This window comes from Propithecus coquereli, unplaced genomic scaffold (assembly GCF_000956105.1).
Source record: "Propithecus coquereli isolate 6110/MARCELLA unplaced genomic scaffold, Pcoq_1.0 Scaffold13, whole genome shotgun sequence".
NCBI classification, from domain to species: domain Eukaryota; kingdom Metazoa; phylum Chordata; class Mammalia; order Primates; family Indriidae; genus Propithecus; species Propithecus coquereli.
Window position 1 is genome coordinate 8,741,539 of NW_012137191.1, and position 14,744 is coordinate 8,756,282.

General features: G+C 38.5%; 1 protein-coding gene and 1 pseudogene across 1 annotated transcript in view; both read left to right on the forward strand.

Annotated features, from left to right (window-relative positions):
• LOC105805473 overlaps positions 1 to 7,692 on the forward strand; it is a 43,120-nt pseudogene extending 35,428 nt beyond the window's left edge.
• The window catches only part of KIF21A (kinesin family member 21A), a 152,622-nt gene that overhangs the window by 35,735 nt on the left and 102,143 nt on the right, over positions 1 to 14,744 (forward strand). The gene's annotated exons all lie outside the window — the stretch shown is intronic.

The window sequence follows — 14,744 nt, forward strand, 5'->3', positions numbered from 1 at the left end:
TGACAATTAATAGTTCTCTTTGGGTTCCTACAGCCTTTATGATTCTCTTTTGTGGTATTTATTTTACCTTGTATTTTTAAAGGAACATGTCCGTATTCTCTGAAATGCAGATTCTGTGAGGATAAGTGCTTGCCTTATTTACTTTTTTTTCTTACCAGTGCCAAGAATGGGGCTTTTCAACAAGTGAGTTCCCAATAAATGTTAATTCTCTTGGATTAAATTAATCTTTCAGTCTGGTTTCCATCAATATTAATATAATTCTGTAAAAACCACTTGTCTCCAGGAACCTTTGTAAAACCATATGCAGAAGATGGATTCCTTTTTGGTATTATATAATTGGCCATTTTCTACTTTAGATTTTTTTGGTCCTGATTTCTGATGCACTGTCAGAACTATGCATCTTGGTGGTACATGTCCCTCTTTCATTTTTGTTAAGGATAAGATAATCAAAAGAGCTTCATCCTAAATCAACCTTTCTCTATTTCTGTACCTAGCGCTAGTGTTTGACACTATCAGAATACTGCTGGGATTAGCAAGAAAATAGCAGCAGTTGAAGACTCTCCCCTTCTAGCATTTAAAAGAGCCTGGGCTCTCAACTCTCTTTCTCATCACCTAAAATAGAGGCTGAGCATGAATAACATCCAGCGATGAGTAAAGAAAATTGTGAACAGTGGAAAATAGCTTTAAAGCTTTGGGACTAGGGATCTTCACTAAAATCAGGAAGAACACTTTTTTGTGTAGCATTCACTGCATAAAGCAGTAATAAATACTGTTTTCACTTTTTAGCAAAAGATCTCTATGTCAGTCTTGTACACATGAGGCACAAGTAGTAAATGCAATAAATACGTAAATGATAAATGATGCTAATTCATCCCCCTTCTTTGCCTTTGATTCTGGTAAGATTTGGAATAAATTAATTGGGGTGGAGTTACACAAAAATATATTTCATTTCCTTTAACTTCTACTAAATAAATGCTTTCTACCTCTGGTAGTCAGAAATGTAAACTCCATCTTTTCAAAAGGGCCAATTATCAGCAGAGAGGACCAGAACTGAGGTGAGTGAGGGGCCCCATCAGATGGAAGATGCCCAGGGCCATTGACACACACTTGCTCTATCAGAGAGACATGGGGCAGGTATGCCTGGCTTTAGCTGTAACTTAGCCTGCTGTAAATTAGTCTGCTGAGCAGCTTTGGGTTTTATTTGTTACCTGGAGATAACCAAATTAAGACCTCATACATATAGAGTACCTCATATGTCTCATGTTTATTTAGTGTATTATGAATACTTAATGCATCAGGTACCTCATTATATTTACAACATCATGAATATTAAGTGTTTCTTGCATATTTAGGTTTCTCTTGGCCCTTCCATCCTATCTCTATTTAGGGATACATGCTCTACTTACTAATTATAGTTGTCCCTTGGTATCCCTGAGGGATTGGTTTCAGGACCCCCTGAGCGTACGAAAATCTGTGGATGCTCAAGTCCTTTATATAAAATGGCATAGTATTCGCATATAACCTACATACATCCTCCCGTATACTTTAAATCGTCTCTAGATTACTTAGAATACCTAATACAATATAAATGATATGTAAATGTTGTTATATTGTACTTTTTAATTTGTATCATTTTTTAGTCTTGCATTTTTTAAAAATTTATTTTTAATTTTTTTGAATATTTTCAATCCTTGATTGGTTGTATCCACAGATGCAGAACCCAGGGATATCAAGGGCTGACTAAACTTCCCTTTATACTCAATGCATCTTACAAATTCTGTCTGTATCTCACAAGCTACTTGCTTATTAACTACACTTCTGTGGTAACACATCTAAAAGTTTTACCTATATCTTATAAACTGCACACTTACTCATATTCTGTAGCAGAATTAAATATTTTCAAAAGCAAATGCACATTATAAGGCCTTTTTGCTTGAGGTTTCTTCTCTGTGATACTCCTCCTACAGATTTCTACATGGCTCCCCCTATTTCTTCAAGCCTTTGCTCAAATATTACCTCAAATATCATCTCATGATTATGAGACCTTACTTGACCACCATATGTAAAATAGAAACCTAATTGCTTCCTCAACCCTGACCTTCTACTCTCTTTTCTGTTTTAGTTTTTTCCATTGCACTTATCACCATTAGACATACTATATGCTGATCCACTAGAATCTAAGCTCTTTGAAGATAGGCACTTTGTTTTATTCAGTGTTTCTTCCCTAGTGCTTGTCTCTTAGTAGCTATTCAGTAAGTATTTGTTGAATAAATGAATGAATGTGGGAGCTAAATGATTTCTTGGAGATAGTGGGACACTTCATTAAAAAAATAGTGTAGGCATAAGGAAAATTTTTGCCTGTAAAGGCTGTAAAACAGCTAATCTGGCTGTCAAGGAACATTTTATCATGTGAAAGAGTTAAGACTATAATAAATACCCTTTCTTAAAGTTTATCTGAGAGAAAAAGAATGATTAACTTTAGTTACCACTTTTGACGCTGTTGTTCCATGATATTGTTACTATATATTTCAACAAGTATTTATTTATTTTTATTTGAGACAAGGTTGCTCGGGCTAGAGTGCAGACATCATGTGGCATCATCATAGCTCACTGCAGCCTCAAATTCCTGGGCTTAAGTGATCCTCCTGCCTCAGCCTCCTCAGTAGCTGGGACTACATGTGTGCTACTGCACCCTGCTAATTTTTCTATTTTTTGTGGAGATGGGACCTTGCTATGTTGCTCAGGCTGGTCTTGAACTGCTGGGCTCAAGCAATCCTCCTGCCTTAGACTCCCAAGTAGCTGGGACTACAGGTGCATGCCACCATGCCCAGCTAATTTTTGTATTTTTTGTAGAGACTGAGTCTCACTACTGCCCATGCTGGTCTTCAACTCCTGGCCTCAAGCGATCTTCCTGCCTCAGCCTCCCAAAGTGCTAGGATTACAGCTGTGAGCCCCCATGCCCAACCTCAATAAGTACTTATGGAGTTTATGGTCTTTCCAACAGAAGTACACAGAATGGTTTTGAGATTAAAGAGCTTACATTCTGTATGGGAAAACAAATACATTCAAGAAACAGGAAAGGGCAATGTGTGGCAAGATAGGATTTTGTATAGAGTAAGTCATAGAGCCAATCAATGCTGTAGGAGTTCAGAGAAGAAAAAAATCCATGTGGGCTGGAATGCTGGGGAGGTTATCATCTGGACTTTGCAGGATAATTGGATTTGTAGAAAAGGGAAATATATATATGATGAAGGCAAGAAAAAAAAGATGATGAAGAATTGCATAACATGATAAAGAGTTTGGCTTTTATGGTAAACCATTGAAGATTTCAAAATAAGAGATGACATGATCAGATAAATGTTGTAGAAATACAATAATGAGTATTGTATAGAGAATGCACTCGGGGAGAAATAATGGCTTCAGGAAAAATATAAGTAAGGAATATAGTTAGAGAAGGCTGTTGTAGTAATTTAATAAAGATTATGGTGTTCTGGACTTAGGTAGAGTCTGTTCAATTCTTTACTCTCCCTTTTTACCACTGATAAGCTTCGTCCGGTTCTCTGTTATTGTTCATATTATACAGTATTGCAATTATTTTTCATGCTTCTATTCCCTACTAGTTCATAATCATCTTGTGGCCCAGACATCTAGCCCAGTGCTCAGAAAATGTAGGACAAATAAATGAATTAATGAACTCCTAAGCTCTTTGATTAGCATGAAAAGCATCTAAGCTGTTTTTCTTCTTAAAGTTAGCTCTCAGAATGTTTAAAGATGCCAGTCTTAAATGAGGGATGGTCAATGGCTGTTCACAAAACACATTAAGTGGTTCAGGTGCTTGGCACAAAATAAAGAAATTTGCATTTTGACAGGGTCTGTAAAGTTGTATTCCCCACAGTTCAACTCTCTGAAGCTGAAGAATGTTTTGCTTATTTCTTAACTAGTTCATTTGTGTGTTATTCCATTTTCTTCATCTTGGTTATCATAATGCAATGAAAACATTTATATATAGGGAGTGCTAAAATCAGCAAAACACAAGATTTGAGGAATAAATACAATGGAATAAAAATAAGCTTCTTACAAAAAGGAAAAAAAAACTTTTTTAGTATTTTGTCTTGGAATTCTTATTCTACCAAAAATGTTTCTTTTATGGGTCTTATATCAAGGAACACTCATAGGCATAGCAGTTTGGTAAACCCTGTGATTTCAGAGCAAAAATTAGAAACGGTCACTGACTACAGGAAGCCTGAAAAGGTAGACAAGAGAAACATGTCTGAAATATGTACTATGAATACGAAGTATTAATATGTATATATTTCTTTGGGTTCTTTAAGTACCTTCCAATAATCTCATTGTAGCATCACTACAGCCTAAATAGATTAGATTAGATATTGTTTATTTCTGTTTGACAAATGAAGCAATGTATTGTCTCCCACCAACAGTGTATTTTTTCTTAGTTCTTTACATCTGTGCATGATCTCTTGTAAAAGATTTTCCTCGTAAACTATCATCTGGTACCAAAGATGGCCAATTTAAACCAAGATTCAATCACCCTCTCTCCCTATGATGATTTTTTAAATGTAGAGTGTAAATTTCCCAGAACACTTTAAAGTGCATTATTTTGCATAGAGTATACAACATTGTTGGTACTATAATAGGAATGTGTCAGTTACTTTGTGTAGATAAAATTATAGTTAGAAGAATCCTTTTCAGTTGTTAATTTGATTAACATAAAGGCCCCTGGGTATACAATTTAAAAGTCTGGCTAACAGTACCCTGTCAGATTTGTGTGGGTGGCTGTGGTTGAGGCAAAACTTTGTATGTCATACTCAAAAAACTGAGGAATTTTTTCCTTACTTCATCTAACATTGTGTTAAGTCTGTAAGCTCTGCACTATCTTTGTGGACCGTGCCTGCCATTAGATTATTTTTGCTACCACTTGAGTTTCTGTGCCCACATGTGAAAAGCTGGGCTCTCTCTGGATTTCAAATATTAATGTGCCATTACTTGGGGAAATTGGTGAAGATGGAGATCCCAGGGTCCCTCTCCAACAGTCTATTTGGCCCCCTGTAATGAGGCCCAAGAACCTATCGATAAATTTCACTCGTTCAGGAAATACTTGGGTACCTACAGTATGTACTAGGAACTGTTCTAGGTGATAGGAATATGGCAATACTGTCTCTCTTGGAGCATTCTTACTACTGTATTTGTATATGTGTGTGTGAGTGTGGGGGTGACCCCTGGGAAAAAGGCAACAACATAGTTTATAAGTTATGTATATAGTATGTTAGAGGGTGATAGGTACAACTGAGTTAAGGTGAATCAGTAGTGTGTGGGGAGTGGTGTGCCTGGGGGTTAGGGATGGGAGGTGGAGGTGGGAATACAGTTTTACTCAGCTCTCAATATTGTTTTCATATGTGTTTGACCACACTTTGAAAAACACTACTGTAGACATTGTAATTTAAAATTGTAATTTAAGATGATTTCCCATCAATTGTGGTTCTTCAAATTAAAAAAATCTATTGAATACAAACTTTATACTGGGAATTGCAAAGAACTAAAAAAACTTTTTAGCTGTTTTATTGGGGTATAATTTCTCCACTCAATGTAAGTGTACAGTTCAGTAATTCAGTAAATTGATGTAGTTGTGCAACCATCATCACAGTCCAGTTTTAAAATACTTCTTAAGAAGTTCCTCGGTGCTTGTTTGCAGTCAATCTCTCCTCCCATCCTCAGTTTCAGGCAACCACTGATCCTGTTTTCTGTCTATTATAGTTCTGCCTTTTCTAGAATTTATTTTATAAATGGGATCATACAATATGTAGTCTTTAGAGTCAGGTGTCTTTCACTTAGTATTATGTTTTTAAAGTACATCCATGCTGTTGCATGTATTGTTCCTTTTTATTGCAGAGTAGTATTGCATTGTATGGCTGTATTATTGCACTTGTTTTTTTGAAGTCAGAGTCTTTCTCACCCCAGCTAGAGTGCTGTGGCATCAGCCTAGCTCACAGCAACTTCAAACTCCTGGGCTGAAGTGATCCTCCTGCCTCAGCCTCCCAAGTAGCTGGGACTACAGGCACGCACCACCACGCCCGGCTAATTTTTTTCTATTTTTAGTAGAGACAGGGTCTTGCTCTTGGTCAGGCTGGTCTTGAACTCTTGACCTCAAGTGATCCTCCTGCCTCGGCCTCCCAGAGTACTAGGATTACAGGTGTGAGCCACCATGCCCAGCCTTGTATTGCACTTTGTGTATTCATTACCAATTGATGGATATTTGCATTGTTCCTTGTTTTGGCTATTTTGAATAACACTGTGAATATTTGCCCACATGTCTTTGTGTAGACATGCTTTCTATACAAAGCATATGTTGTGTTCAGAATTGACGACCAGGAAAACTTGCATGAAGGCAAAGAAAACATCAGAGCTGCTATCGCAGTGGGGTGCAGGCAGGCTCAAGACATGGAGCTATCGTCTGTGGAAGTGGATCCCTGTGGAGACGCCCGGGCCGCTGCGGAAGGCGCAGTGCTCGGTCTCTATGAATATGATGACCTGAAGCAGAAGAAGACAGCTGTGTCGCTGAAGCTCTATGGAAGCAGGGACCAGGAGGCCTGGCAGAAGGGAGTTCTCTTTGCTTCTGGGCAGAACTTGGCACTCCACTTGATGGAGACCCCAGCCAATGAGATGACGCCAACCAGATTTGCCAAACTTATTGATAAGAATCTCAAAAGTGCTAGTAGTAAAACGGAGGCCTATATCAGACCCAAGCCTTGGATTGAGGAACAGGCCATGGGCTCATTCCTAAGTGTGGCTAAAGGATCCAACGAGCCCCCAGTCTTCTTGGAGATTCACTACACAGGCAGCCCCGATGCAAGCGAATAGCCCCTGGTGTTTGTCGGGAAGGGAATTACTTTTGACAGTGGTGGTATCTCCATCAAGGCTTCTGCAAACATGGACCTCATAAGGGCTGACATGGGAGGAGCTGCAAGTATATGTTCAGCCATGGTGTCTGCTGCAAAGCTCAATCTGCCTCTTAATATCATAGGTTTGGCCCCTCTTTGTGAAAATATGCCCAGCGGCAAGGCCAACAAGCCTGGGGATGTCGTCAGAGCCAGGAACGGGAAGACCATTCAGGTCAATAGCATGGATGCTGAGCGGAGGCTCATACTGGCTGACGCACTCTGTTATGCACACACCTTCAAGCCCAAGGTCATCATCGGTGCCACCACCTTAACAAGTGCCATGGACATAGCTTTGGGGTCAGGTGCCACTGGGCTCTTTACCAATTCATCCTGGCTCTGGAAGAAACTATTTGAAGCCAGTATTGAAACAGGGGACCATGTCTGGAGGATGCCTCTTTTTGAACATTATACAAGACAAATTACACATTGCCAGCTTGCTGATGTTAATAACATTGGAAAATACAGATCTGCAGGAACATGTACAGCTGCAGCATTCCTGAAAGATTTTGTGACTCATCCCAAATGGGCACATTTAGACATAGCAGGTGTGATGACCAACGAAGATGAGGTTCCCTATCTGCGGAAAGGCATGACTGGAAGGCCCACGAGGACCCTAATAGAGTTCTTACTGCGTCTCAGCCAAGAGAGTGCTTAGTTCAGATGCTCAGACATTTCTTTATTCTGTCTTAAATTGGACAGTTGAGCTTCAAAAGATTTTTGAGTGAATGTATGAAAATCTTTTAAACAAAACAAAGGATGGTATTTAAAAATTAGAACCCCAGTGAAATTTGTATGCCTTGATTTGTTTTTTCATTTTATGCAAAGATTTATAAAGGTAAAGTGAATGTCTTGCTTGGCAAGGATTTTTAAGATACTCTATCAGTGATGATTAATTTTTATAAAACTTCCTAATTGCTTCTCAGAGTATATGTTTTTAATTGAGAAGCAAAATTGTATTTCAGATTTGTGATGCCAGTAATGTGAGAAAACTGAAAGTTACTATGTGGTTGTGAGAAATGATAAATCCAACTTTATGTGCAAAAAAAAAAATATGTTCAGAAAATATGTAAGAGTGGAATTACTGGGTCTAAGGCAAGTATATGTTTAACTTTTTAAGAAACTGCCAGTTTTCCAGAGTGGATGTACCATTTAGTATTCCCACCAGCAATATATGAGAATTTCAGCTTCTCCATATCCTTAACACTTGGTATTGTTAGTCTTTTTTTATTATAGCCTATCCTGATGGATATGTAATGGTATCTTTTTATGATTTTCATTTGCATTTTCTTAATGTCCAAGGATGTTGAACATCTTTTCATGTGCTTATTGATCATTCATATGTATTCCTCAGAGAAATGTCTATTTAGATCCTTTATGCATTTTAAATTTGGACTATTTATTTGTTTATTATTGAGTTGTAAGAGTTCTTCATATATTCTAGATATTAGATCCTTATCTGATATACTATTTAAAAATATTTTCTCTCACTCTGTAGATTGTGTTTTTGCCTTCTTCATAATGTCCTTTGATGCACAAAAGTTTTTAATTTTGATTAAGTCCAGCTTACCTATTTTTTCTTGTACTGCTTGTGCTTTTGGTGTTTAAGAATCCATTGCCATATTTGAAGTCATAAAGATTTACCCCCTATGTTTATTATTCAGTCATGTATCTTCCCAAAGGATACATGTTTTAGAGAAGGAAAACAAATAAATATGATTAGGCAATATGGACAGTAAGTTCTACTTTTCAATTATGATGACTCTAATCTAGGACTCTCTTTCCTTGGCACTGTGCCCCTCCATACTCTGGGCTTGGATTGAAAAATTTTCTTATGACTTCCCTAAATATTTTTCTTTGCAGTTAATTAACTCTTAAGACAATTTCAGGAGTTAAAATAGATTGGAGTCAAATGCATCTCAGGCAGCATGTTCTCAATTTTCCAGCAGCTTATGACTTTTTGCTCTTTTGAATAAGCAAGTAACTTCTGATATCGGCTGATTTATCTACACGAGGAGAGGTTATAAAACCTTATAAGGTTTTATAAAGGTTATAAAACATTTTATAAACATTATAAAACATTATAAAATGTCCTCTGGTTCTCCTGCTCTGGATTTTCCTACCTCTATATTTCCTGGCAAAATAGAGTGATTATTGGGTTATCGAGTATGAAATGTCCAATTTCCATAAGTACTAGGTTTAACAGTTGATATCTCTGACATTTCACTTTGACTCGTCTTGTTTTATTTTTTACTGTGAAGGTACATCCTCATTCTTTCCAAAGCATGGTTTGGCTTGTGATTATCTTTCAAATTTTTTTAGAGAAATTTTTGTGAAACCGTGAATAATTCATGGTATTACAGTAAAGAGGGAGGCAGAACAAGTCAGTTATGTGATATGAGAACTTGATTGCTGTTGCTGGCTTTGAAGATGCAGGAAGCGTCGATGAGCCAAGGAATGTGGGTGGCCTCTAGAAGCTAAAAAGGGCAATGAAATGGATTTATTCTGAGAGCCCCCAGAAAGGAATGTAGCTCTGACTACACCTTAATTTTAGCTCATTGAGACCCATTTCAGACTTTCGAACTACATAACTATGCAATTATAAATTTGTGTTGTTTTAAGCTACAAAGTTTGTTGTACTTGTTACAGTGGCAATAGGAACAAATACAACCCCTATCAATTGCCATCAGATAATGACTTTGCAACTATGTGACAAATATGCATCACCTTTCTGAGTCTAATTTACAGTTTTTAAAGTTATTTTAAGGTAGAATATTTTATATTTTCATCATGTCAACTATTGTTCATTCTGATTATTAACTGGAAATGAAAATATGCTCATTATCTTACTCATATTTAACTATAAGCCCATCAGTGATGGTCTAAATGTAGTGAGCCACAGTCTCCCAAACAAGGAGCAATCTTGTTATAGAAATAACTTGTCCCTGGACTAGGGTAGTATTAAAAACAAAAACAAAAAATAAAAAACACAAAGGTGTTTTTTCCCAATTCTTACCATTCAAAATACTTCTGACACCAGATATATGGGGGTATTCCCCCACATATCAAGCAATTCTCCAGCAGACACCAGCTAGGTGTCCTCTAATTCAATTCAATTCTGACACTACCTGGAGATAGCATCAGATCCCACATGTTAAGGGCTTAGTCCCACAAGACTACCCACAACTTCAGATGTCAGCCGCAAGTAGTAGATTGTCACCTATGCTTTTGACTAACCAGCTATAAATTTGGATTCCCTTGCCCCAACTCCTTGGGGCTCAGAGAACTCAGGGAAACACATTACTTACATTTCCTTATTTGTTATAAAGGATATTACGAAAGTTACAGATGAGTATCTAGATGGAATAGATGCACTGGGCAAAGCGTGTGGGAAGGGGCATGGAGCTTCCATGCCCTGTCTGGGAGTGCCACCCTCTGGAAACCTACATGTGTTCAGCTATCTGCAAGCTCTCTGAGCCCAGTTTTCTGGGGTTTTTATGGGAGCTTCATTGTGATTGATTATATCATTGGCCGTTGGAGGGCAACTCAACCTTCATTCCCCTCCCCTCCCTGGAGGTAGGACTAGAAGTTCCAACCCTCTAATCTTGCCTTGGTCCAGTGACCAGCCTCCATCCTAAAGCTATCTAGAGATCCCCCGCCACCAGTAATCTCACTAGGATACAAGAGACACGTATCGCTCTAGAGATTCAAAGGATTTTGGGAGCTGTATACCAATATCATAGGTAGATTTTCAGTTTTGGGAACTTGGACAAATCATTTAATCTCTTCTGGCTTGAACTTTCTTGTCTATAAAATGAGAGAGAGTAAGTAATCTTTTAGGTCCTTCGAATTCTATTATATGAGATTTCGGTACACATATGTATATATGTATGCATGTATCCATATAATTATTCTTTTACCTTTTTAATTCATGATTTGAAGAAAATGTTATGTTTCCTGTTTAGGGATGTAAAAATATAAAGTTTAATAAGATAAGTTGTTGTATTGTTCATTTAATTCCATATTTATTAAATTTCGACTTGCTTTGTACAGAAGATAAAAGATGAAGATCCTTGGGCCGGGCGCGGTGGCTCACGCCTGTAATCCTAGCTCTCTGGGAGGCTGAGGTGGGCGGATTGTTTGAGCTCAGGAGTTCGAAACCAGCCTGAGCAAGAGCGAGACCCCGTCTCTACTAAAAATACAAAGAAATTAATCGGACAACTAAAAATATATAGAAAAAATTAGCCGGGCATGGTGGTGCATGCCTGTAGTTCCAGCTACTTGGGAGGCTGAGGCAGAAGGATCGCTTGAGCCCAGGAGTGTGAGGTTGCTGTGAGGTAGGCTGACGCCATGGCACTCTAGCCCGGGCAACAGAGTGAGACTCTGTCTCGGGAAAAAAAAAAAAAAAAAAAAGATGAAGATCCTTGTTGCCCCTAGAGTTCTCATGATAGTACAGAGAAAGGACACACTAGATGCAAAGCTCCAATTAAAGTGCTATGCACGGGGTGCTGTGGACCCATGGAGGAAGAGAACTTAACCCTTAGGAGATTGGGATTGGCCTCCTGAAGGAAATGATACTGGTCAAGAATGGGATGGATGGGATGGATAGGGTGAGGATAGGCATTTTAGGCAGAGGACAGAACACTTCTAGAGCAATAGAGGGAGAAAGAGCCTGAAGGTTTGAGGTTAGAAATGGGTCAGCCTAGTTTTAAAGATGATGGAGTGCTATTAAGAGATTTTAAATAGGAAAATTAGCATTTTTACTAAATTTGATGTTTTTAAAAGATTGCTTTGGCAGTTGTATGGTAAAAAGTTTAAACTGTATGTAAGGTAGGGGTCAGGGAGATGGGCAGACTGGAGGTAGTGAGAATAGTGAGAAGATTGTTGCTGTGGTCCAGGTGAGAAATGACATTGATCTGAGCTATACAGGAACAGTTTGAATGGAGAAGATGAATTGAGAAGTTTTACATAGACAATGAGCAGATCTTGATAATGGGTTAGATGTGAGATGAGTAATGAAGAAGAGGTCCAGGATGACTCTGGCATTTCACATTAATAGAGCTACGGATTGGTGTGAGAAGAGCAGAAGTGTAGTGAAGACAGTACAGATGTCCCTCGGTATCTGCAGGGGTTCTAGAACCCACACCCCTTCTTTAGGAAAGAGATTTGGATGGAGATAAAGATTTCAGAGCTGTAACTATATATAAAGTCATTGTATGTGTAATCAAAGGAAATGATGCTTGAAAGTGCCATATAAATATTATCTAATCACCTGACAAATAAGTGGTAGAGCTGGGTTTTCTGACTCCAACAGGGAGCTCCTCTACTCCCTGAAGTATATTCCTGTGACGATATCATGGAGGGGATTTAAGCAGTTGGGGGAGATCTTTAAGATTTCTTCAAGTCCTGAGATTGAGTGAGTTAAATGTAAAGCACATAACACACACAATATGTGTTACATAAGTATTTGTGATTATTCTGTAAATCTACATAATCTTTGTAGTTTCTGCTAAATTTGAATGGAAATACTGTTTAGGTATATCAATACTGTAAGTTCGTAAAAATGAATACAGAAAGAGCAAAATTAACAAAAATGCAAGACAGTGTTTTATATATGTCTAATTATTTGTAAAGAGGTTTGCCAAAAGCAGTAGGGGGGATTGCTTGGATAGAACCACATGTAGTTTCTTTAAAGATTTGGTTAAAGAAATGAAGACTAAATTAGCTGAAATTCAATAGGTTTTCTGCTTTAAAAAGGTAAATAGACAAAGACTAGGGCATTTGATGTGAAGACGACCTCTGTATTGCATGCTCTGCCAAACTTAACAGAAGAATTGGCTTAGAAAAAGTACTGTCTGCCTGCCCCTTGAGCTTTGATTAGCATCTGAATGGTGGAACGAAAAAGAGATGAAACCAAGCATTCGAAATGAGGAGGACTAATGGATTTCCTGCAGATTGGTTTAGTATTGTAGATACTCAAGTTCTGGAATAAGCAGAACTGATCTGGCTGACTATAACACTGAATCCAAGCTACAGTGCTTGTACTTCTGAGCCGAGCTCAGCGTTAATACAAGTTAAAAGCTCAACCACTTTTCTTATATTTCCTTCTTCATCGACAAAGTTGGATGGTTTGTTGTGAGGATTAAATGACATTACATGAAATAACATGAAAGAAAACCTAGTACAGTGCCAGGTCTCCATTGTAAATGCTCAGTCTGTTCCCTTTCTCCTCACTCCACGGCAAGCGCAGTGATAGTTAAAACTGTATTCCTTCTCTCTTAATCCTTTTGGGAAAGTATCAAAAAGCTGCCTCAGTTAGTTCAATACTTCCTATGTTAGCCTGAGTTTCCTAGACAACAAAGCCTAGGAGCTAATGCTATACCAGGAGTATAATCCCAGAGTAGCAGGAGTGAGGGAATAAATGAAACAAGGCAGAGCAGATGGGATGGCAAATACAAGGTGACACATTATTCAGTTGTAAGGACAGCCAAGGGACCAGGGGTGTCTCTGGACAAGCCATATGGAAACACTCATTTTCGAATAGTCTGCTGGAGGGAGGAAAGGGGAATCATTTATCTGTTCCTTTTCTCCATCTCTTATCTTCATTGATTAGCATTTGCCTCCTGTCCTACTGGGTTCTGCTTCTCAGCCCTTTGGGCAGCTGCTGAGAACCCAGATCCTGCAACCTTTGAAGCAGCCCTTCAGTTGAGTCTAGAAATGGTGGAAGGTGTCAGGGCCTCTCTGAGTCTAGTTGGAGCAGGTCTGGTGCCAAGCTGCTGCAGCTCTTGTGCAGTACTGGGAGCTCAGCCCTCCCTCCAGGTGAGGCTGAGACAGCTGACAGTGATAGGAGGTGATGCACATGGGGCTGTGAGATCTGTGGAAGATCAAAAACTGGATTCAGTGCACAGCAGGTTCTTTATAATGGTATTTATTTCTGAAAACATTTTCTTTTAAAATGTTAATCCTTGTTTATATAAACATGTAGTATAGCTCCTTTATAGTAGATATTTTCCCACAATCTGAATTTTATTTTACTATCTCACTAACAAGAGCCAGTGCAGCACTCGGTGATGAATGCTCTCAGCCCTTGAACGTTAGTGAGCAATGCTGCAAATGTTTCAGCTAACAAGATCACCGACTACCTCCTTGTCCTGAGCTGAAGTTCTGCTAACTGGCGTGCATGTCACTTTGGTCTTTCCACTGCCATTTATTTCACCTTCTGGGACAAAAGGTGTAAAGTGCTGGGTTTGTCACAGAGAAACAAGGAATAATGATCAGATTGTAAATGCAAGAGTTCTCATGAAAGTTCCTTCAAGGAAATGCTAAACAAAACAAGGGTAATCTCCTTTATGAGCAGAAAAAGGCATCATAGACATCACTGCAACCTGGGAGGAATGGCCAGTGGTTGTATGAACAGGAGTTGGGAGAAATGATGGTTGAGGCCTGCTGTGGCTGCAGGCAGCGTGAAGAGACAGGTGTATGTAGGCCGGACTATTCCCGTCACTCTTCCCTGAATGCACTCTAGTGATGCTCCCCCTTCTCTGGAAATATCCTTTTTTTAGTTCCCAGATCCTACCGATTCTTCCCTTGATTTACTATATCTTACCCTCTGACTTATGCTTTTGTGATTATTTCCATCTTTATCAATCTCTGCTTTAAAAAATATTGCAGTTTGTAGCATTCGATTTAGCTTTTACTTCATACACTGTTATAGATTTAATATATATATTTACATACACATAGGTGTGACAGACTTATTTCTCCAAGTAGAATGCTGCTTCTTGTGAACCC